The sequence below is a fragment of the Aedes albopictus genome, chromosome 3 (genome assembly GCF_035046485.1).
Source record: "Aedes albopictus strain Foshan chromosome 3, AalbF5, whole genome shotgun sequence".
In the NCBI taxonomy this organism is placed as follows: Eukaryota; Metazoa; Arthropoda; class Insecta; order Diptera; family Culicidae; genus Aedes; species Aedes albopictus.
In genome coordinates, this window is record NC_085138.1 from 263,815,769 (window position 1) to 263,838,737 (window position 22,969).

Below are 22,969 nucleotides of genomic sequence, written 5' to 3' on the forward strand. Positions count from 1 at the left end.
CCAGTGGATACGGAGATCGGGAGTTCGATTCCAAGTAGCGGCACGTACTTTCATTATTCAATTTTAAAAGTGATAATTCCAGTTCCACATGTATTGCGTCACGGTATCCATAACCTAATTATATTTAATCGTTCAATTTGGGGATGCCGTAAAACTATTATTTAACAACTGCGAAAAGGCTTAAAAAGCGCCTTCTCAAGATGTTATTCAGTTAGTGGTTACATAGGAGCCGAGAAAAGAGCTATGACTAGGTGGCATAGAAGCTAATCGCACAGCATGTACAATCTGATTAAGTTCGCCAGATTCATTGGTATAGGGCTTGCATAGAAGCTTCCGTCCATATGTACAACACAGTAACTCAGCATCAAGCCGTATTAAGGACGCTTTGTTGACGTTTACATTCACAATAAATGTTAGTTGGGTGTTTCTCAATGATGCGGACATTGCTTTTTAAACTTTTTTGGTGTTTTGAAAAGATGAAACTTTCAACTTTTCATTAGTGGATTCAGATTTTAAATAAATGTTCGTAAACACTGTGAAATAACGCTGCATTTATGTAAACAACCGACACCTGGCCCAGTACGCTAAAGTCACTAAAGTGTCATGATTTACAAAAGTGTAGATAACTTTTTATAGGAAAAAGATACATCTCTAAATTTTTGATATGTTGTGTAAAAATGTCCCCGCTTTCAATTGACGTACAAAAATTGAAAATCGGTGGTTGCCAACATGGTGAAAAAACAGTTTTAGTATAAAAATCCAAGATGGCGGCCAAAATCAATATGGCCGACCCAACTTTTTATAACTGTAAATAATAGCCCTATCTTTCCTTTTTTCAACAACATTTTGTTATTAGGTGGATTCTGGAGAAACTTTTGAGTTATAACGATTTAAATGAGCCAACAATTGATCAAAATCGAGGGGTACGCAAAAATGGTTGTGGCTCTAACTAACGGGGGGTCCATCAAAATGATTAACCAAATGCATTTTTCTTACTTTTTTGGGGGGGACTTTCAGAAAATCGCCACCTTACACATTTTTGAAGACATGGTGTAAATAGTAGGATAGTCTCAGCGAGAGTTACCCGTGTTAAAAATGATAGTTATTGGACTGAGAGAGAGGAGACAGCCACGATGTTTACATTTCTTCTTCTTACTTGTTTGTACAACTTTGGGCGCCGCACAATGGTTTGAAAGTAAAAAATTGGTCAAAAATGATTTTCATATTGAGTTCGTTGCTACAAACCATGAACAATTAATGGATTCGTTGCGCTGGTTTGGGAAAACTGACCATCATTATTTTATCTTTTTTAATTACAAAGAACGGAGCCGTATTTTAAGAAGAAATTTTGGAAATTTGACCACCTTACACCATCAATGTGCGATTTTCAGTTGGGTTCGCGGTGACAGTTTGTGACAGGTCCTCCTTGACATTAAGGAGCACGCAATCGAAGCCAGCTGTCTCCTCTCTCTCAGTTATTGGAGACTTTTCTCAACTTGTCACACTTAACAAGATCATTTTCCAAAATGGTATATGTAATTTAGTCTGTTAGTTTTGTTTGGAAATATTATATAACCAGAATAATAAGTAGCAACACACTTAGAGTAAATCGCCGACTTCGGTAATATTTTACCGAAATCTCAACCGGTAAGTTCGGAAAAATCGGAAAGCTGGCAACATTTACCGAACTTTGTTTAAGTTTGACATATAAACGATAACATTTTACCGAAATTTTGTAATTTTTTACAGAATTTCGGTAAAATCCATTACTTAGCAGTTAAGATTGCGGTAAAATTTACCGAACGCAATTAGCTGTGAATGCTTTGTACAACTTCTTTTTCAAATTGCCGAGAAATGAAAGCTAAATGATAGTTTTCAAAGGAATTCTTCGATGGGTATCCCAAAGAACCTCTGAATTTTCTAGCAATATTACTGCAACATATTTTTTTTATCTGTATTAACGAGATTTGCAGCCCTAGGCTAGTTCATCTAGGGACTCACACTTTACTTCCTTTCCGAAGGAAGAACCCACATTTTGTGAGTTCGTCGGGAGTGGGATTCGATCCCAGGTCCTCGGCGTGATAGTCAAGTGTTCTAAACATTAGCAAAATAATCTTTAGTGCTTCCTTGTGGAATTTTAGTATCATGGGGGAAAAAGGGGGTAGATTTTGCGAAGGAATTCCTGCAGAAGATCTTGAACCCGTAGAGAACAAAGATGTCACATAATAAAAAAGGGCCCATATAATTGAAGTGTAAACGCGAGTGTAATGATTTCTAGTCGGCCACATTTATTTTCTTTCATTTCTTCAAAAACAGTTTTATATACTCCTATACTGCCCTCGGGCGTCACATGTTACAATAGGAAACCACGAGAAAAACGCATTTGATGTTTCAAAGTAAACTTTGGCTATTGTCGCATTTGTTTGACTTCAACGCTATTCAACTATCGAAATATATATAAATTCATATGTTGACAAAACATTTCAAAAATAGTTATCAAAATATGACGGTTGACATAAAAAAACCTCAAAAATTTCAAAATGTAACATGTGACATTTATACGTCCGACGGCAGATACTGCATATACGCATCTCAGAACATATTTTTTTTATTTTTATTAACGTGTATTTTAAATCTCAGAACATATGTTCTCAGAACCATGGTTCAAACGTAAGAAAAACAGTACAAAATATTGCTACATAAAGATCGGATGTAAATGTATAGTACATAGCTACAATGTGCACAGCTTTTAGCGAACCATTCCATTACAATACACTTTATTGTAGCTGATACACAGTATGGTGCAGGAATGATTTTTACCAAACACCCTATAATTAGTTTTTTATCCGGGTAGTAGCTCCTTGTAGTAAAATAATTGAATAAAATTGATAGTACAATATAATAAAAAGTTTGAAAGCGTTAATCGGTACACTGTTGAAAATGCTTTGACATCCATGTGCACAACAGAACATGTGCTCGATGAACAAATTGAGATTTGAAATTATGAAAAGAAATCCACGTACTCCGATGAGACTCGAACTCACGACTCCCAATTCGCTAGACGGGCGCTTCTACATTCCTTCTAGCTACGAGTCACTCGACTATCTCCGTCGCCAGTAGGCCTAGAACTGAACTCGATTCCACAATCGCACATGGTTATCTTCTTTTCACAATCCAAACCTCCTTCGGATGGGATTAGATGAACATCTAACACATTGTCTGTTGTGCACATGTATGTCAAAGCATTTTCAACACTGTAATTTCCCACATGGCTTGGTCAGCCAAAGCAAAATCAAGAAATTGACATTTGTAAGGTGCTACGGTCACCCTTACCGTATTCGGTTGGCCGAGGACCAACCCGTCGAGAGTCCGACTGCACACTAATTGCCATACCAATAAGTGATTGGGAGGCAGTGCCCGAAGCTCTCGACAATTAAAAATAACTTCCTCTCCCGCTTTGACATACATGTGCACAACAGACAATGTGTTAGATGTTCATCTAATCCCATCCGAAGGAGGTTTGGATTGTGAAAAGAAGATAACCATGTGCGATTGTGGAATTGAGTTCAGTTCTAGGCCTACTGGCGACGGAGATAGTCGAGTGACTCCGTAGCTTGAAGGAATAGAAGCACCCGTCTAGCGAATTGGGAGTCGTGAGTTCGAGTCTCACCGGAGTACGTGGATTTCTTTTCATAATTTCAAATCTCAATTTGTTCATCGAGCACATGTTCTGTTGTGCACATGGATGTCAAAGCATTTTCAACAGTGTAATTTCCCACATGGCTTGGTCAGCCAAAGCAAAATCAAGAAATTGACATCAGTTAATCGGTAGTTTTCCACTTGAATTTGCTATAGGAAAAATGTAAAAACCATAGTTTATTTCAGTTTTTGCTAATAAATCACTTGCATCAACTATTGATACACGGTTCCTATTATGGAGATAAAATTTAACATTGGTTCCTATAGTGGCGCGCCCCATTGAATTCTTATGGGACCCACCACTATAGGACCACTACCACAACTATAGGTGCAAGGGAGCAAAAATAAAATAGGTTTTTAGGCAAATCTAGACCATAAACCTGAATCAATGTTATCAATTAGGTATGATGCATCTATTAAAAATGTCATTTGCAAGCTTTTTGGTCGAAATAGGGCTAAATTGCCACTACCACCACTATTGGTACTACCTCCGCTAAGGGAGCTTTTACCCTAATGATTCTCGTGAGTAAAGCAATGAGCCATTTTACGAAGTGACAACAATGTTGATGATGCTATTGATTTTCACGGGTTATTGGACGCTACCTCTTGTCAAAATTCATTCATAAAATCGGCTCATAAAATGGACTATGAGCCATTTTACGAGACGTTTCGGATCAGCTGATCGCTCATTTCATGAATGAAAATTTGACAGGAGGTTGCGCCCAAGCCCGTGAGTGTTAATATCAATAACAACACTGTTGTCGTTTCGTAAAATAGACTGTTATTGAACTCGCTTTCAGCTAATGCTGTGTATGATCAATCCCGGATTAAAAATTGTGGGGCCCGGGGCCCGAGCGGATGTTGGGGCCCCTGGAAAAGATAAGCATTTTTTTTTCTTTATTTTCGTACAGTACTTGAGCAATCTGAAAAATAAAGTTTAATGGTAGCAACCAAAGGGGGTGGAAGCTCAGGTAAAATATTATCTCCTGGGCGCCCATTAAAAACACCACCCCCGGCGAAGACTGGCGCTCGAGCCTAGCTATTTAGCACTGTAGTTGGAGGAAATGCCAATGCAGAACCCGTAGCTTCCGGGAACACGCAAAAACGGCTACGCTCAAAAATGTGTTCGGCCTGCACATTTTTAGTAAATATCCATGCCGCACATGACTGTGTTGGAAACACACATTTTTTTAAAATTGCTCGTACGCTCACATGAGCATGTATTTTGCAATAATTTCGACATGGCAACCTCACTGGGTTTATAAACCACCTTCAAATACCGAAATATATTGATATTTTGCAAAATGTGAGCGTACGAGCAATTTAAAAAAATGTGTGCTTCCAACACAGTCCCTGTGCGGCATGGGCGCTACTCAAAAATGAGAGTTTTTATTTTAGAGAGAAGGTAAGCCCAGCTCCCTGGGTTAGTGGGTTGGTGTCAGGCCCTGCGAGCCAGCCGTAAAAAAGACTAGCACCGGAAAATCAACAAGAGAAGAATGCGAACCGATACCAATGGCGACGACCACAGCGACGAAAAGGGACTTGCGATTGGAAGCTCGGTACGTGGAACTGCAGATCTCTCAACTTCATCGGGAGCACCCGCATACTCGCCGATATCCACTTATCCGCGAGCGGTAATGGCGGGGGCGGGCATAACCAACCGGTTCGGAATTTGACATTTCTTGGGAGAAAGTCAAAACAGTTTCATTCTCCTCCTCACCCCTTCACCCATCGATCGGTGGCGCTAACCGATTGCGATCCCCACGAAGCGTCAAAATTCGAATCGGTTAGTTGTGCCCGCCGCCGCCATTACCGCTCGCGGATAAGTGGATACTGAAGGACCGCGGGTTCGGAATCGTAGCGCTGCAGGAGGTGTGTTGGACAGGATCTATGGTGCGAACGTTTAGAGGTAATTTGGGATCTTTAATTGTAATGGCTCGGCAGTCTTATTAAAGAATTAAGCGAACTACAATGTTCTCGCTCCGACGTTTCGGTCCTGGTCGGTGCGTCGGAGCGAGATCATTGTAGTTCGCTTAATTCTTTAATAAGACTGCCGAGCCATTACAATTAAAGATCCCAGCCCAAGTAACAATTCGAAGTCATAAATAAACATGCATGCTGTATAATTGCTTGTTTATAACAATCTTAGTTGAATAAAAACGTATGTGGAATAATATGCCGAAATGATGTTATTTACATTGTAAATAAGTCATAACAGAATATTCGGCACTTACGCGAACAGCGATTTAAGCATAAGCTTCACTAGCGTGCACAGGGGGGGGCAAGGGGTGGCACTTGCCCCCCCTTCTATAAAAAAAATCTATGCACCATTTTTGCAATTCTTGAACCTTGGATCTTACCACGCAATGTTGAGAATCACTGAGCTATGGTGCACCATTGACACATACAATTTCTTAGTATCTCATGCACAACTATGATGTTCTCAGAATCATCTAGGCTAAACTCACGCACCATTTTCTATCTAATCAGTGATGTCAGCACCACATTTGAAAAACATGCACCATTTTAGCATTTCGTATTCCAAAACTGTATTCCATGTACGTGAACCATAATGACTTCGGCACCACATTGAATTCTAAGCACCATTTTTGCAATTCGTGCACCTAGCCATACAAAATAACAAGTATCACTGAATAACAGTGACGACTAATACAGCACACTAACATCATGCACCTTCTTCAAAGCTTTCAATGCACCATCATGATGTCCACAGAATGATCTAGGTATCCACGCATTATGATGATCGCATGAAATGTCTTTTTATCAATTAAGTATCTAATACCTCATATGTACTGATATGTACCATCATGAAATTTCATGCACCATCATAGCTCTTCAAACACCATTTCAGCGTTTATCATATCATCTAGGCATCTGATGCACCATTATGTTGTGAGCATCATATAAAATACTTTTATTTTGAATTCTATGCACCATTTTTGCGATTCGTGCACCTAATTATGCAACATGTTGATAATCTTTGAATAACGGTGACAACTAATGCAGCTCACAAGCATCATACGCCTTCTTCCAAGCCTTCCATGCACCATTTTGGCATTTATTATACCATCTAGGTATATTATGCACCATTATGATGTGGTTTACATTTGAATTTGATGCACCATTTTGGCATTTCGCATACAAAATAGTATTCCACGTACCTGGAACATGTTGATTTCTGTGCCACATTGAGTTCCCTGCACCTTTGCACGAATTGCAAGTGCCCCTTAATATGAAACATGACGAGTATAACAGAATCATCGTGAAGCTAATGCACCATACAGACATCATGCACCACCATGATGTTCACAGAATCATCTAGGCAACATCTCACGCACCATCTTTGAATCAAATATGTGTCTAATTGCGAAATAATGCACCATCGTTAAATTTCATGCATTACGAAAGCTTTTAATGCGTAATCGTGGCGTTCACTATATCATCTAGGCATCTGTTGCACCATTATTATTGAATGAAGTTTCGTACATCGAAATATCATTTCTTGTACGATGTCAACTCTAATGCATCATACTGACATCAAGCACCATCTTTGAATGACATGCTCCATTTTAGCATTCAATGCACCATACCAATGAACTCAGTGTTATCAGAAGATCCTCTACACCACGGTGACATCATGCACCTTTATTGCCTCACGCAATTTGATTTTTATGCAGCACCAACATTTTCATGTTTACACCATCTCCAAATCTCATGTTTTACCTTAGCATTCTATAAATCAAAATGCAATTACTTGCCACGCATGCATTATCTCGATTACTCACATCACACACCTTTTTAAAATTCTATACACCTTCTTGGTGTTCATTGTATCATCCACAATTGAATTTTATATATGTTGCGATTCGCGCAACAAAATAGCATTCCGTGGATCCTTTTGAGAATCACTTTACCAGCTCGAGAAATATCTGGAGTAATCCGTGGAGGCATTCTAGGAGAAATCCCTAGAGAAATTTCAGGGGGAATCCTTGAAGGACTTTCTGGAGGAATCCCAGAAGGCATTACTAAAGAAGTGCTTGAAGGAATTCTTAAAAGAAGCTCTTAAAAACTGGAAGAGGAATCTAGAAATTCCTGTGGAATTTGCAGGAGAAACTACTAAAGGAATTGCTGGAAACATTATTGAAGGAATTCCTTGGAGGCATTCTTAAAGGAATCCTTGAAGAATTTCCTGGGGGAATCCGTAGAGGAATTTGTGAAAGAATTCATAGAAGAATTTGTGGAGAAATATTTTTCGAAAAACTCTTGGACAAATTTCTTGAAGAGTTCCAGCAGGGGTCATTGACGAACCCCTGGAGAATTTCCTGGAGTAAACTCTGGAGGCATTCCTGGAAGAAACCCTGGAGGAATTCCTGGATGAATTTCTGGAGGAATCTCTGAAGGCATTCCTGAAGGAATCCTTGGAAGAATGCCTGGAGGTTTCCTTGTAAGAATTCCTGGAGGAACTTCTGGAAGAATGTCCGGAGGAATTTCTGCAGGAATCCCTGAGGAAATTTCTGGAGGGACATTTGGAGGAGTTTCTAGAAAAATTCCTGGAAGAAGCTATGAGAAATTCCTGGAGGAATTTCTGAAGAAATTCGTGAAGGAATTACATGATGAAACACTGGAGGGGTAACAGAAGGAATCCATGAAATAATTCATGGAGGAATTCCAGGAGGAATTGCTGGAGGAATTCCTGAAGGATTTTTTGGAAAAATTCCTGCATGAATTTGTGGAAGAATTACTCGAGAAATTCTATGACGAATCCTTGCAGAAATTACTGAAGAAATCTCTGGAGAAATTTGTGGAGCAATTTCTGGAGGAATCAGTGGAGGCATTCCTGAAGGAATTTTTGGAAGAATCCGTGAAAAAAAAATTTTGGAGGAATTTCTGGAGGCATTCTTTCGAGAATTATTGGAAGAATTTCTGGAGGATTTTCAGGAGGAATACTTGGTTGAATCCCTGGAGACATTCACAGAGGAAATCCTAGAGAAAGCTTTGGAAAATTCCTGGAGAAATCCCTGTTGAAATCCTAGGAGGAATTCCTGAAGGAATCCGTAAAGGAATTCAAGGATGAATCCCTGGAGAATTACTAGAGAAACTTCTGGAAGAATCCCTAGAGGTTTTTTTTGGAGAAATTCCTAAAAAAAAATGTAGGAATTCCGGGAAGAATTTATGAAGGATTCCCTGAAGGAATTCTTTGAAAAAATTCTGGAAAAATATTTGCGGCTTCCTGGAATGATTAAACGAACTCCTCGAGCAAAAGAATTTATAGAGGGATTTTTGAAGAATTCCTGAAGAAATTCTTGAAGAAATTCTTGGCGAAATCCATGGAGGAATACCTGAAGGAATTTTTCGAGGAATTCCTGGAACAGTTCCAGGAGAAGTTTTTTTTTTCTGGAGAAATTCATGGATTTATTTTAGAGGAATTCTTGGAGGAATCCGTGAAGAATTTTTTAGATGATTTTCTGGAGCAATTAATAGAGAAATTTTTATAGTTGTCCCAGGAGAAATTTCTGGAGAGATTCCTTGAAAAATTCCAGAAAAAAAAATCCTGAAAAAATGTCTGTAGAAATCCCTGGAGAAATTTCTCGAGGAATTCCTGGAAGAGTTCCGGGAAAAATTTCTCCAGAATTTTCTGGAGTAATCCGAGCAGGAATTCCTTTAGGAGTCGTTGCAGAAATTCCTGGAGGAATCTCTGTAGAAATTCCCGGAGGTATTCAAGATGGAATTAACGAAGGAATTTTGGAAGGTATAGTGGAGGAGTTCCTGAAGCAATTTGCGAAAGAATTCTTTGAGGTATTTTTAGCGAAACATTCCTGGAGAAATTCCTGGAAGATTTCCTTGAGGAATCTTTGGAGAAATTCCTGGAGGAATCCATGTTTGCATTCCGGGAGGTATTTCTTGATAAATTCCTGAAGATTTTTTTGGTGGAATAACTAGAGAAATTCCTGGATGAATTCTTTAAGGAATTTTTGGACCTTAAATCTTGGAGGAATGTCTAGAGGAACTCCTCGAGGAATTTGTGAAGGATTTTGTTTTGAGTAATTTCTGAAGAAACTCATGGATGAATTCCTGGATGAATTCCCGAATAAATTCCTGGAGGAATCCATGGAGAAATCCCTAAAGAAATTCGTAGAGAAATACCCAGAAAAGATCTGGGAAAAATCCCTGCTGTAATCCTAGGAGGGATTCCTGAAGGAATCTGTGAAGGAATTCAAGGATGAATCCCTGGAAGAATCCTTAATGATTTTTCTGGAGAAATTCCTGAAAAAATTAAGGAATTCCTGGAAAAATTTCTGCAGGATTTCCTAAAGGAATTCTTTGAAAAATTTGTGGAAAAATATTTGCGGCTTCCTGGAGGAATGATTTAAGGAACTCCTCGAGAAATTTCTGAAAGATTTCCTAGAGGGATTTTTGAGGAATATCTGAAAAAAATCATTGATGGAATTCCTGGCGAAATCCAAGGAGGAATCTCTGGAGAAATTTTTCGAGGAATACCTTGAGGAATTCCTGGAACAGTTCCGGGAGAAGTTTTTTCTGGGGAAATCCGTGGATAAATACCTAGAGGAATTCTTGGGAGTATCCATGAAGAATTGTTTTTAGGATTTTCTGGAGCAAAAACTAGAGAAATTTTTATAGTTGTCCCAGGAGAAATTTCTGGAAAGATTCTTGGAAAATTTCCAGAAAAGAAAATTCTGTAGAAATCCCTGGAAAAAAAATCTCGAGGAATTCCTGGAATAGTTCCGGGAGAAATTTCTTCAGGATTTTCTGGAGAAATCCGAGCAGGAATTCCTTAAGGTATCCTTGCAGAAATTCCTGGAGGAATTCCTGTAGAAATTCAAGATGGAATTACTGAAGAAATTTTTGAAGGTATGAATGACGGAATTCCTGGAGGAATTCCCGAAAGAATACTTTGAGGTATTTTTTGCGAAACATTCCTGGAGAAATTCCTGGATGATTTTTTTCAGGTTTCTCTGGAGAAATTTCTGGAAGAATCCATGTTTGCATTCCGGGAGGTTTTTCTGGATAAATTCCTCCAGAATTTTTTGGAGGAATTCATTTATGATTTCTTAGAGGAATAACTAGAGAAATTCCTGGATGAATTCTTTAAGGCATTTCTGGACAAATATTTGAAGCTTCCTGGAGGAATGTCTGGAGGAACTCCTCGAGGAATTATTAAAGGATTTTTTTAGCAATTTCTGAAGAAACTCATGGATGAATTCCCGAAGAAATTTCGGAGGAATCCATGGAGAAGTCTCTGGATGAACTCCTAGAGAATTCCCGGAAAAGATCCGGGAAAAAATCTTTTAGGATTTTCTGGAGGAATTAGTCGAGGAATTTCTGGAAGAATCCCTGGAGACAATATTGGAGGAATTCTGGAAGAAATTCTTAGAGATTTTTCTGTAGGAATCCCGGCAGCAATCCATGGAGGTATTTCATGAGTTAGGTTGTCCCAAAATTTGCACATGGTCGAAAAGCTTGGGGACTCACCCTGCAAATGATAGCTAAGGGTGTTAGAAACAAACTTTTGTATGACGGCAACTTTCAAAAATGACGTTTAGAGGTCGCCCCGGCGAGATTTTTGAAAAATGGCCATTCTTCGTAATAAATTTCATACAAATATTTTTTACCGTACAAAAATTGGCAATACCCACTATTTTTATATTGTTTTCAGCTTGATATGGATCCAAACTTCATGGGAAAAATAATTAACGACATGTTTTGCAGGTACCTTTTTGATACTGAATTTTTGAATTTACTAAAATTTGTCATTTTTTGATATACTTTGCATTTTACCCATCACAAAAAGTATCTGAACCTAATGCTAATTTGAAACAATTTCCATTAAAAGATAGGAAATTTTATGAGGAAAAACTTTGCCGAAGACAGCATGGCGTTTTTTTCTATCCGTTTTAGAGTTATTCACGATTTACTATTTGGTGAAATCAGGATTTTAGGTATTTAAAAAAAAAATCACAAAAGAACTGTCCCTGGAGGTATTCCTAGAAGAGTTCTGGGAGAAATTGATTGAGGATTATGTGGAGGATACCGTGAAGGATTTCTTGGAAAAATTGGAGGAATGCCTTGAGAAATTTGTGGTGGAATCCATGGAGGGAGGACTTTCTGAAGGAATTCCGGATAAAAATCCTGGAGAAATACCTGGAGGAATCCATGGGGGTATCCTTGAAAGAATTCTTGGAAGGGTTCCGGGAGACATTCCTTTTAGATTGTCTGGAGGAATTCTGACAGAAATTCCTAGATGATTTTCTGGAGTAATTCCTAGAGGTATTTCTGGATGAATTTTTGAAGAAATTCATGAATAAATCGTTGAAGGAATGAAACCCTTAAGAAGTCCATGAGAATTTCCTGTAGAATTTCCTGGAGGAATCCATGGATGAATTGCTCGAGAAATTCCATGATGAAATTCTGGAAGAGTTCCGGTAGAAATTCCTTCAGGATTTTCTGGAGGAATCTGTAGAGCAATTCCTTGAAGAATCCCTGGAGGAAATATTGAAGAAATTCTAGCAGACATTCCTAGAGGATTTTCTCTAGCAGAAATTTCATGAGGAACCTCTGGAGGAATTCCTGGAGGTAATTCTGAAGAAATTTCTGGAGTATTTACTAGTCCTTGAGAATTTGCTGTAGAATTTCCTGGAGGAATCCATGGAAGAATTGCTCGGGATATTCCAGAAGGAATTCCTGGAAGAGTTACGGGAGAAATTCCTTTATGATTTTCTGAAGAAATCTGTAGAGCAATTCCTTGAAGAATCCCTGGTGGAAATATTGAAGAAATTCTGGCAGACATTCCTGGAGAAATTATTTGGGGAAACTCCTAGAAAAAGTTCTGGAGGAATACTTTGAGGAATGCAATGAAAAATCCCTGTAGTTTTGGTGAAAATTCCCAGAGGATTTTTTAGAGGAATCCCTGGAGGAGTTCCTGGTAGAATTTCTGGCGCTCTTCCTTAAGAAATTTCTGAAAGAATTCCCGGAGGAATTTTTGCGGAATTTTTAAAGAAATTCATGGATGAATCCTCGGAAGAATTCCAGAAGAAATGCCTCGAGAGTTTCCTGGAGGAATCAATGGGGGAATTTTTCAAGGAATTCTAGGAGGAATTCCTGGAAAAGTTCCGTTAAAAAATCATATAGGATTATCTGGAGGAATGCGAGGATCAATTCTTAGAGAAATCCCTAGAAGAAATATTGTAGGAATTCTGACAGTCATTCCTAAAAAAAAAATTTAGAAGGAATCAATGGAGGAATTATTGGAGTATTTACCAGAGGAATTATTTGAGGAATTTCTGGTGAAATATATGAGGCTTCCTGGAAAATTAATGGAGGAATGTCTGAAGGAACTTCTCGAGGAATTTCTGAAGGAATATCTGGAGGAATTTCTGAAGACATTCATTATTACATCCCTGTAGGAATTCCTGAAGAAATTTTAGGAAAAAAATCATGGAGAAATTCCGAGGGGATTCCGTGGAGGATTCCCTGGTGGAATTTCTGGCGGAATCATTCGAGCAACTCCTGGAGGAATTCCTGGAAGAGTTTCGGGTGAAATTACTTTAGAATTTTCTGGTGGAGTTCATGGATGAATTTCGGGGAGAAATCCCTGGAGGCATCTCGGAGGAATTTCTGGAGGAATGTCTGAAGGAACTACTCGAGCAAATTGTGAAGGAATACCTGGAGGAATTGTTTGAGGAATTTCTGAAGAAATTTATGAATGAATTCCTACAGGAATTCTTGGATAAATTGCTGGAAAAAATCCTGAAGAAATACCTGAAGGAATCCGTGGAGGATTTCCTGGACAAATTTCTTGCGGAGTTTCTCGAGAAATTCTTGGAAGGGTTCCGGGAGACATTCTTAAGGAACTCAGGCAGAAATTCCTAGAGGAATTGCTGGAGGAATTTTAGGAATTTCTGGAGGATTTTTTGTGGAATTTCTGAAGAAATCCATGGATGAATCCCTGGAGGAATTCCTGATGAAATTGTTTGAGAATTTCCTGGAGGAATCCATGGAAGAATTCTTGGAGAAATTTCTTGAGGAATACCTGGAAGAATTCCGTGAGAAATTGCTTTAGCATGTTATGGAGGCATCCGTGGAGGAAATATTGGGGGAATTCTGACAGACAGACATTCAGGATTTTTCCTAGAAAAATGTCAGGAGGGATCTCTGGAGGAATTTTAGGAGTATTTACTGGAGGAATTCCTGGAGGATTTATCTGAGGAATTTCTGGAGAAATATATGAGTCTTCCTGGAGAAATAACTGAAAGAACTCCTCCAGGAATTTCTGAAGGTATTCCTGAATGAATTTCTGGAAGAAGTTTCTGAGGAATTTCTGAAGAAATTCAGTAATGAATCCCTGGAGAAATTCCTGAAGAAATTTCTGGAAAAAATCCTAAAGAAATTCCTGGAGGATTCCCTGGAGGTATTCCTGGAAGAGTTCTGGAAGAAATGCCTTTAAGATTTTCTGCAGGAATCCGTGGAGGAATTCCTGAAAGAAATCACTAGTTGCATATTGGAGGAATTTCTAAAGAAATGTCTGAAGGAACTCCTCGAGGAATTTCTAAAGGAATAACTGGAGGAATTTCTGAAGAAATTCATTATTGAATGCCTGGAGGAATTCCTGAAAAAAAAATCCTGGAAAAAATCCTGGAGAAATTACTGGCGGAATCTGTGGAGGATTTCCTGTAGAGATTCCTCGCAAAATTTTGGAAGAGTTCCGGGAGACATTCTTTTAGGATTCTCTGGAGAAATTCTGGCAGAAATTCCTAGAGGATTTTCTAGAGAAATCCCTGGAGGAATTTCATGAGGAATTCTTGGGGGAATTTTTTTGGGAGGAATTCCTGTAGGAATTTCTGGCGTTATTTTTCGAAAAATTTCTGAAGGAATTTCTGGAGGAATTTGTTGAGGAATTAGAGAAGGATTTTTTGAAATAATTCATGGATACAGGAATTCCTGAAGAAATTCGTTGAGAATTTCCTGGATTATTTTCTGAAGGAACTCCTGTAGGAATTTCTCGAGGAATTCCAGGAAGATATACTCTAGAAATTCCTTTAGAATTTTCTGGGGAATTCCCTGAAGCAATTCCTAGAGGAATCCCTGGAGGAAATATTGAAGGAATTCTGACAGACACTCCTAGAGGATTTTTCCTTGAAAAAAATTTCAGGAGGAATTCCTGGAGGTAATTTTGGAAGCGTATTTACTGTAGGAATTCTTGGAGGAATTATTTGAGGAATTCCTGGAGAAATATTTGAGACTTCCTGGAGGAATTTCTGAAGGAATTATTGGAAGATTTTTTGGGGGAATTCCTGGAGGAATCATGCACGAATCTTTGGAGAAATCCTGGAGGAATCTCTGTAGATTGCAACAAGGATTCCGATCAAAATGTTCTACATAGGAATTCTGACATTCTCCAATTCTAGCATCACTAAATGTCCAGGATCAAAATTCTTTCACAACGACAATATTTTTGTTCTATAATTGTTAATTTTCTCGATATTCTCCATTGTATTTGATCTTATATATATGAAAATGCAGTGGCATACGTGGGACCGCGCATAACTTGCGAACGGGAGGTCCGATTTTGGTCGTCTTAGTTTTGTTCTGTTAGTTTCCACCGAAGGATGGTTCATGAGGCAAAAAACATGGAAAAAATTAAAGTTATTGAAAATCATGTTCCATACATTTTGACCGGGGACTTGGTCTTGGCTAGAAACTTGAAACGTCAAAAACGCAGTGAGCAAGACAAAGTTTGCCGGGTACAGCTAGTACGTTTATAAAATTTTATAAAAGTCGAGATAATGCCTTCATATTAAAGTTTCGTAATGCCTTGAAATTATCACCATCCGAAGCCTTCTCTAGAATCCCAATATTTAGTACTTGGCGATGTTAGCACCACAACATGTTGAAACCCCTACTTGGGAATTCATATTGGGTGTAACACCATAATTCTATTTTGCACCATGATCATACATATATTGCACCATTATTATGGTGCCCCCCCTAAGCAAGAACCCTGCGCACGCTAGTGATAAGCTTAACAAACGTCAGCAATTTTTGTTTGTTCGATTTGTCTATATAAGCTTTAATGTTAGCTGAATAAGAACTGTTTTCTACATGTTAAACAACTTATATTCTACTGTTTCCAATAGCTGATTAAGGTTGTTTATATAAGTCGAACAAATGCTTTTGATTTATATTATTTCAGCTGTTATGGCTAAGTTCAACAATGGTTTAAAAGGAAGCTACATAAACGAATTTCTGATTTATTTGTTCGATTATCACCCTTCAGTTGAACAACAAGCTCAAATACTGATAATAAAGCAGTTTTTCAGTATTAAGTTTAAGTTAACATTTGTTGCACACTGATGCGAAAAAAAATTAACATTTGCTAATTTTCGTAGCAATTTCAAAGTTTGTAGCGTTAACCATTATTTTTTTTTATTATAAAGAACTTTTCCAACCTCCCATTAATGCTAATGTGTAATAATCTTCCACTGCTTGAGAAGATGTTTCGCTCTGAGCGACCCTTTTTCCAATTCTAGGATGGCGTAGACGGTAAGGCATTCGACGGACGATTGGGAGATCACGAGTTCAAATCCCAAATTGAGGAAACTTTTAGAATAGTTAGATGTGTTATAAATATGTTTAGATGAGAAAAAATGTAACTGGATCAGCAAAATTGTATCTCCATATAAATTTATTTTTGTTTTCAACAGGTGTTTATAGCTGAATACAAGTTTAATAAGGTGCTGATATAACTAAGGTTTCTACAGATAGTACAACTAGTGTCGTGCTAGCCGAGAATATAGCTTAATAAATTCTCCAGTTTTGCTTTAATAACGTCTGATTACAAGCTGTGATTGCATATTGTTAAATTGTTGTTCAATATAATGTCGAATGAAATTGTCGTTACGACGTTAGTTAAATGAGGGATTGTTCCTTGGGAGGTGACATCCAGTCGAAAATACCGCCCAAGTTTAGAGGTAATCATACCATCTACCAGAGTTGCGGCAACACACGTGAGCTGGGAACAGCTTTTATAGTGATGGGCGACATGCAGAGGCGCGTGATCGGTTGGTGGCCGATCGACGAAAGAATGTGCAGGTTGAGGATCAAGGGCCGATTCTTCAACATTAGCATAATAAACGTGCACAGCCCTCACTCCGGAAGCACTGATGATGACAAAGACGCATTTTACGCGCAGCTCGAACGCGAGTACGACCGCTGCCCAAACCACGACGTCAAGATCATCATAGGGGATCTAAACGCTCAGGTAGGCCAGGAGGAGGAATTCAGACCGACGATTGGAAAGTTCAGCGCCCACCAGCTGACGAACGAAAATGGCCTACGCCTTATCGATTTCGCCGCCTCCAAGAACATGGCCATTCGTAGCACCTTCTTCCAGCACAGCCTCCCGTATCGTTACACCTGGAGATCACCACAACAAACGGAATCTCCAATCGACCACGTTCTGATTGATGGACGGCACTTCTCCGACATTATCGACGTCAGGACCTATCGTGGCGCTAATATCGACTCTGATCATTACCTGGTGATGGTTAAACTGCACCCAAAACTCTTCGTTATTAACAATGTACAGTACCGGCGGCCGCCCCGGTACGATCTAGAGCGACTGAAGCAACCGGATGTCATCACCGCATACGCGCAGAATCTCGAGGCAGCGTTGCCGGACGAGGGTGTGCTCGATGTGGCCCCTCCAGAGGACTGCTGGAGTACAGCCAAAGCAGCCATCAACAACGCAGCCGAGAGCACTATCGGGTACGTAGAACGGAATCGACGAAACGATTGGTTCGACAAGGAGTGCAGAGCGGTTCTAGAGGAGAAGCATGCAGCGCGGGCGGTAATACTGCAGCATGGAACCCGACAGAGTGTGGAGCGATACAGACAGAAGCGGAAGCAGCAGACCCGTCTCTTCCGGGAGAAAAAGCGCCGAATGGAAGAAGCGGAGTGCGAGGAAATGGAACTGCTGTGCCGTTCACAGGAAACACGCAAGTTCTACCAGAAGCTCAACGCATCCCGCAAAGGCTACGTGCCGCAAGCCGAAATATGCAGGGATAAGGACGGGAGCCTCCTGACGGACAAACGTGAGGTGATCGAAAGGTGGAAGCAGCACTTCGACGAGCACTTGAATGGCGAAGAGAATGTAGGCACGGAGGAAATGACTATGTTGGTGCAGCAGAGGACGGGAACGAACCAACTCCCACGCTGAGGGAAGTTAAGGATGCCATCCACCAGCTCAAAAACAACAAAGCGGCTGGTAAGAACGGTATCGCAGCAGAACTCATCAAGATGGGCCCGGAAAAGTTGGCCACCAGCTATAGGAGGAGTGGAAGGAAGGGATAATCTGTCCCATCCACAAGAAAGGCGACAAGTTAATGTGTGAGAACTTTCGAGCGATCACCATTTTGAATGCCGCCTACAAAGTGCTATCCCAGATCATCTTCCGTCGTCTCTCACCTAAAGTAAATGAGTTCGAGGGAAGTTACCAAGCCGGTTTCATCGACGGCCGGTCGACAACGGACCAGATCTTCACCGTACGGCAAATCCTCCAGAAATGCCGTGAATACCAGGCCCCAACGCATCACTTGTTCATCGACTTCAAAGCGGCATACGACAGTATCGACCGCACAGAGCTATGGAAAATTATGGACGAGAACAGCTTTCCCGGGAAGCCTGACTAGACTGATAAGAGCAACGATGGACGGTGTGCAGAACAGCGTAAGGATTTCGGGTGAACTATCCAGTTCATTTGAATCCCGACGGGGACTACGACAAGGTGATGGACTTTCCTGCCTACTATTCAACATCGCCCTGGAAGGTGTTATGCGACGAGCCGGGCTCAACAGCCGGGGTACGATCTTCACGAAATCCAGCCAATTTGTCTGTTTTACGGATGACATGGATATTATTGCTAGAACATTTGGAACGGTAGCAGAACAGTACACCCGCCTGAAACGTGAAGCAGCAAAGGTCGGACTGGTGGTGAATGCGGCTAAGACAAAGTACATCCCAACTAACAATCACTCATTTAACAGGCACCATTATGACGAATTAACTCAGCATCATGATGAATAGCATTTGAATTATTTTCACGTACAACCTATGTTCGGGTTTTGTTCACACAAATTTGGAGAAGTTATCAAGCATCATGTTGTGCACCAACTTAATTTTTTGTTGTTCAAAGCGTTTTACAAATGCACAGAAAAGTTGTTGTTCGGCTTTGGCAAAAATGACTGAAAATAATTCTTATGGGAGTGGCCAAATTAGAAGCACCCTGGCCAAAATAGATATATGGGAGCTGATTTTTTAAGGAAAATTATTTTTTTCTTCCAGTTTTCAATCAAAATGTATGGTTTTCACAGCTGTAATCATCATATTATATTAGAATCTACAAGTAAAAAATAAATGTATGCCGATTTAGATCGTAACAGGCTGAATACCGCACTATAAGGCATTTTATGAGACGTTTCAAATCAGCTGTTTTTTGAATGTTTTCCAGTTTTGAAGTCCAACCGCTGGGCCCATTTATTTACATTTTCGCTAGCATAACATGTGATATAGGCCCATCAAATAAACGGGGTTCATTCATCTGCAAAAATGCGTCAATCCGCCCACTATAATCAATATCCGTAGACCGTGGGGAGGTTTTTTTTATCTGCTAGTGATATCATGCACCTCGGGGGATTGATACATGCCACATTAGAAATCAAAACATTTCTGTCAGCAAAAATCTGATTGGCGCTCACCACATGTTATGCTACTTTTCGTGAAAACATAAAATGCAAAAATGTTTAACTCTCACGAGAGTAATTATTTGCTCTCTTGGTGGGAACACCTATTATGAAATAAGAATCACATACAAAATTACCTAAATCCGGATTAGAACTCGAGACCTGTCGATTGCCAGCCGCATGCCTTCCTATCTGCGCCATCCTAGAGATACTGAGATACAGCGCCCAAAGCAAAACATAATCTTCTCATTGCTCAATAATGATCACTTATGAACTTGTGTTCAGCAGTGGTGAATTAGCACAGCACGAGGTAATCAACTGAACAACGCCTTATACTTCAACAGCTGTTCAGCCCAAAACACGTGTTTTCCATTCTGATTTCGCTGTCAGTATTTTTATCGCACGGTGAGAAAACTTGAATCGAATGCGGCCAAAAAGTGTTGGTCCTTATTGAAGATATTGTTTCCAGATGAACTAATTGCGATATGAATATGTTTTTATACCGCATTAAGTTCACTACTGGACTGCGAACTGCGACATTATAAGTGCGAAAACGTAAATAAAAGTGCGCGATTGCATCAAATCAGGTTAATGTCTTCGGCGCACTATTTCTTCAATCCATGGAGAACAAGTGCTCTGATGACACCGAGTTGATTTGATGCAATCGCGCACTTTTATTAGCGTTTTCGCACTCGTGAAAACTAGTGCGATAGTCCAGTGGTGAACTAAATGCGCTATATTTTTATTATTAAATATCGATCTTTAGAAATGTATGACAATATGTGGTGCGGTATGGACATGGTGCATTCACATCATCTGTTCAGGTAATCTACTCATGCTCAGTCAAAGCACAGACAAACAGACGTAACACTCTTTGAAACGGCTTGGCACATGCATTTAACGATCAATTCAAATTTCATTTGATTTGCGCGATCGTTCCACCAGATGCGCTAGTGTTCGATTGCTTTGACGTTTGCCAGTGTACACGTTGCTGAGTGATGCAAACGAAAATTAAAGGCAATTTGTGTAGTAGTGTGCGTGTCAGCAAAACGTCAAATCGAAATCCATCATGGCCGACAGTGTCGCGCGCGGTTCTACCAACAGGTGGCAGTGTGCTCATGAAAATGACACAGGGCAAAAGTTTTTGATGGATTTCCTCTAAGAGTTACGTCTGTTTGTCTGTGGTCAAAGATACGTTAAGCAATTTTTTTTATTTATGCTTTTGTCATGGAATCTTGATATTATGTTCAATAAAAAGTGCATAAATATGTTTAGGGATACTTGAAATGTGTCGATTTCTGAATGCTGATTGACTGGTGACTGTGGGAACAATATTCAGTAAACACGACAGCACTGAAATGCCAAAAGCGTCGATCCAAGCGTCTCGTAAAATCGAACTGCTGTGGAAGATAAAAAATATAATAATCCAGCTACAAGATATCTTGTTACAGGCTAATAAATAAATGCCTCATTTTTACGTTGATTACGTCTCTTGGCACTCAATGTTAAACTACAAAATTCTATTCTGTTTTATTTTATGTGATTCGTTTAAAATGTTGGTTCTTTAATACCTTGGTTGTCTAAACAGTTTTAGAATAGAGGTAATAAACAATAGAGGAAGAATGTCGCTGGCGTCGCCACTGCAACATCTCTTGCTGGCGGAGATAGGGAGGGATATAAATGTCAAAGCGAAAAAGTATACAGTTTGACAGATAGATACCCGGGATGTTTGTGAACGAGAACAAAGGGAACAGCAGCGACATTCGTCCTCTATAGTTTATTAACTCTATTAGTTTTAGCCATGATTTATCCCATAATCCGAACAAAGTTCCGAGTCAAACTATGACGGGCTGAAGGCGTTTATTTGACAAGTGAAAAGCACATTGTTCAGGAGCATATGCTTATCGATACATCACCTTAATAAGATGCAGACAAATGTTTTGTTAAACTCTTTTGTTAAGTAATCAATGCTTGTCGAATAAATTTTTTGTTAAACTTTTGAAAAATGTTTTAATTCATCATTGTTGATACCGATGAGGAAAGTCGAACATTGACTATTTTCTCAATTGAAAAATCATTTAAACAGTAACGTGTAGAGCATAATTTTAGTTCAGCTATCATTACCATTATTAAGCAACAAATCAGCAAGCTTGCTTGTTTGTGACTTGCAATTGTTAGTTGGGAAACCTGCAAAGTTGGTGTTTGCTAACCATCCGGTTGGTACAAGAAGGCGTGGAGCGCAGAGAGCACGATGGGCGGACCAGGTGGAGCGTGATCTGGCGAGTGTTGGGCGTGACCGACGTTGGAGAGCTGCAGCTGCAAATCGAGTATTATGGCGGCAAATTGTTGATTCAGTATTATCATGAATTTGATGTTAACTAAATAAATGAAATGGTAGCAACCAAAAATGGGTTTTGTGGGGGCCCCTAAAATATGGGGGCCCGAGGCCCTGCACCGCCCCCCCCCCCCTAGGATCCGGCCCATTAATATTTATTCATTCACTAAAGACTCTCTTAATTCTCTTTTCGGTTCGTTGTTTTGGAAATGGAAGGCTGCAGAAAGAGTGCCGGATTCTCGCTCCAAAAACGTGCCAGTTTGTTTGCTACCGGACTTAACCAGCGGAAACTAGAAAACCAGAAGCAAAATAGTCCGTACCAAACAAATCGTTCGTGAATCCACCGGAAAAAAGGTAGCTGTCTAGACACTCACATGTGAGCGATCCACGCCGAGAACGTTACCATCATGTCGACATCCATCTGAACCGGCGCATCCGTGGCGAGCGTGCGAGGAGTAGCAAGAAGTGACCCGGGAGAATTGTGAAATTGTGTTCCGGAGTATGTATTTTTTTGTTATTTGCTTGGGTGAATAAAATTGTTAACTTAATTATCATTTTTGTTCTGTTTTACTTCTTCTTATCAATAAGCATGAAAATAAATAAACATTTACTGAATTTCGGTAATAATGTATTTATGCGGAAGTTTTCGGCAATGTATTACCGAACCACTCGTCAAAATTTGACAGTTGATCTTTGTCATGTTTGCAGACTAGTCGGCAATTTTAAATTTTACCGATATTTTAACCGAGCTATCAGCTGTTGTATTCTTGGCGATTCAGTTATTTTGCGGCTTCGGCAAATTTAATTAAGTGTGAGGTATTCCAGCAGGAATTTCTAGAAATGTTCCTTGGAAAATCTCCAGAGGAAATGCTGGAGAAATCAAAGAAATCTCGCGTTTAGTATCATACAGGCGTTTCTACAATGATCGATTTCTCTTCATCGATTTTCTCTTCGGATTATTCCGGAAAATAGACCAATTTTTGGATGATCTCTTGGTGTGTTACGGTGAAGGACGACTAGTAGAACTAGCATCTAAAACAACAAAAAGAGTCAAAAATGTCTTGCGGGCAAAAGTATTAATCAAAGAGAAAATCGATGAAGAGAAATCAATCATTGTAGATACGCCCGTATGATACTAAGCGCGAGAAATGTGAAAACC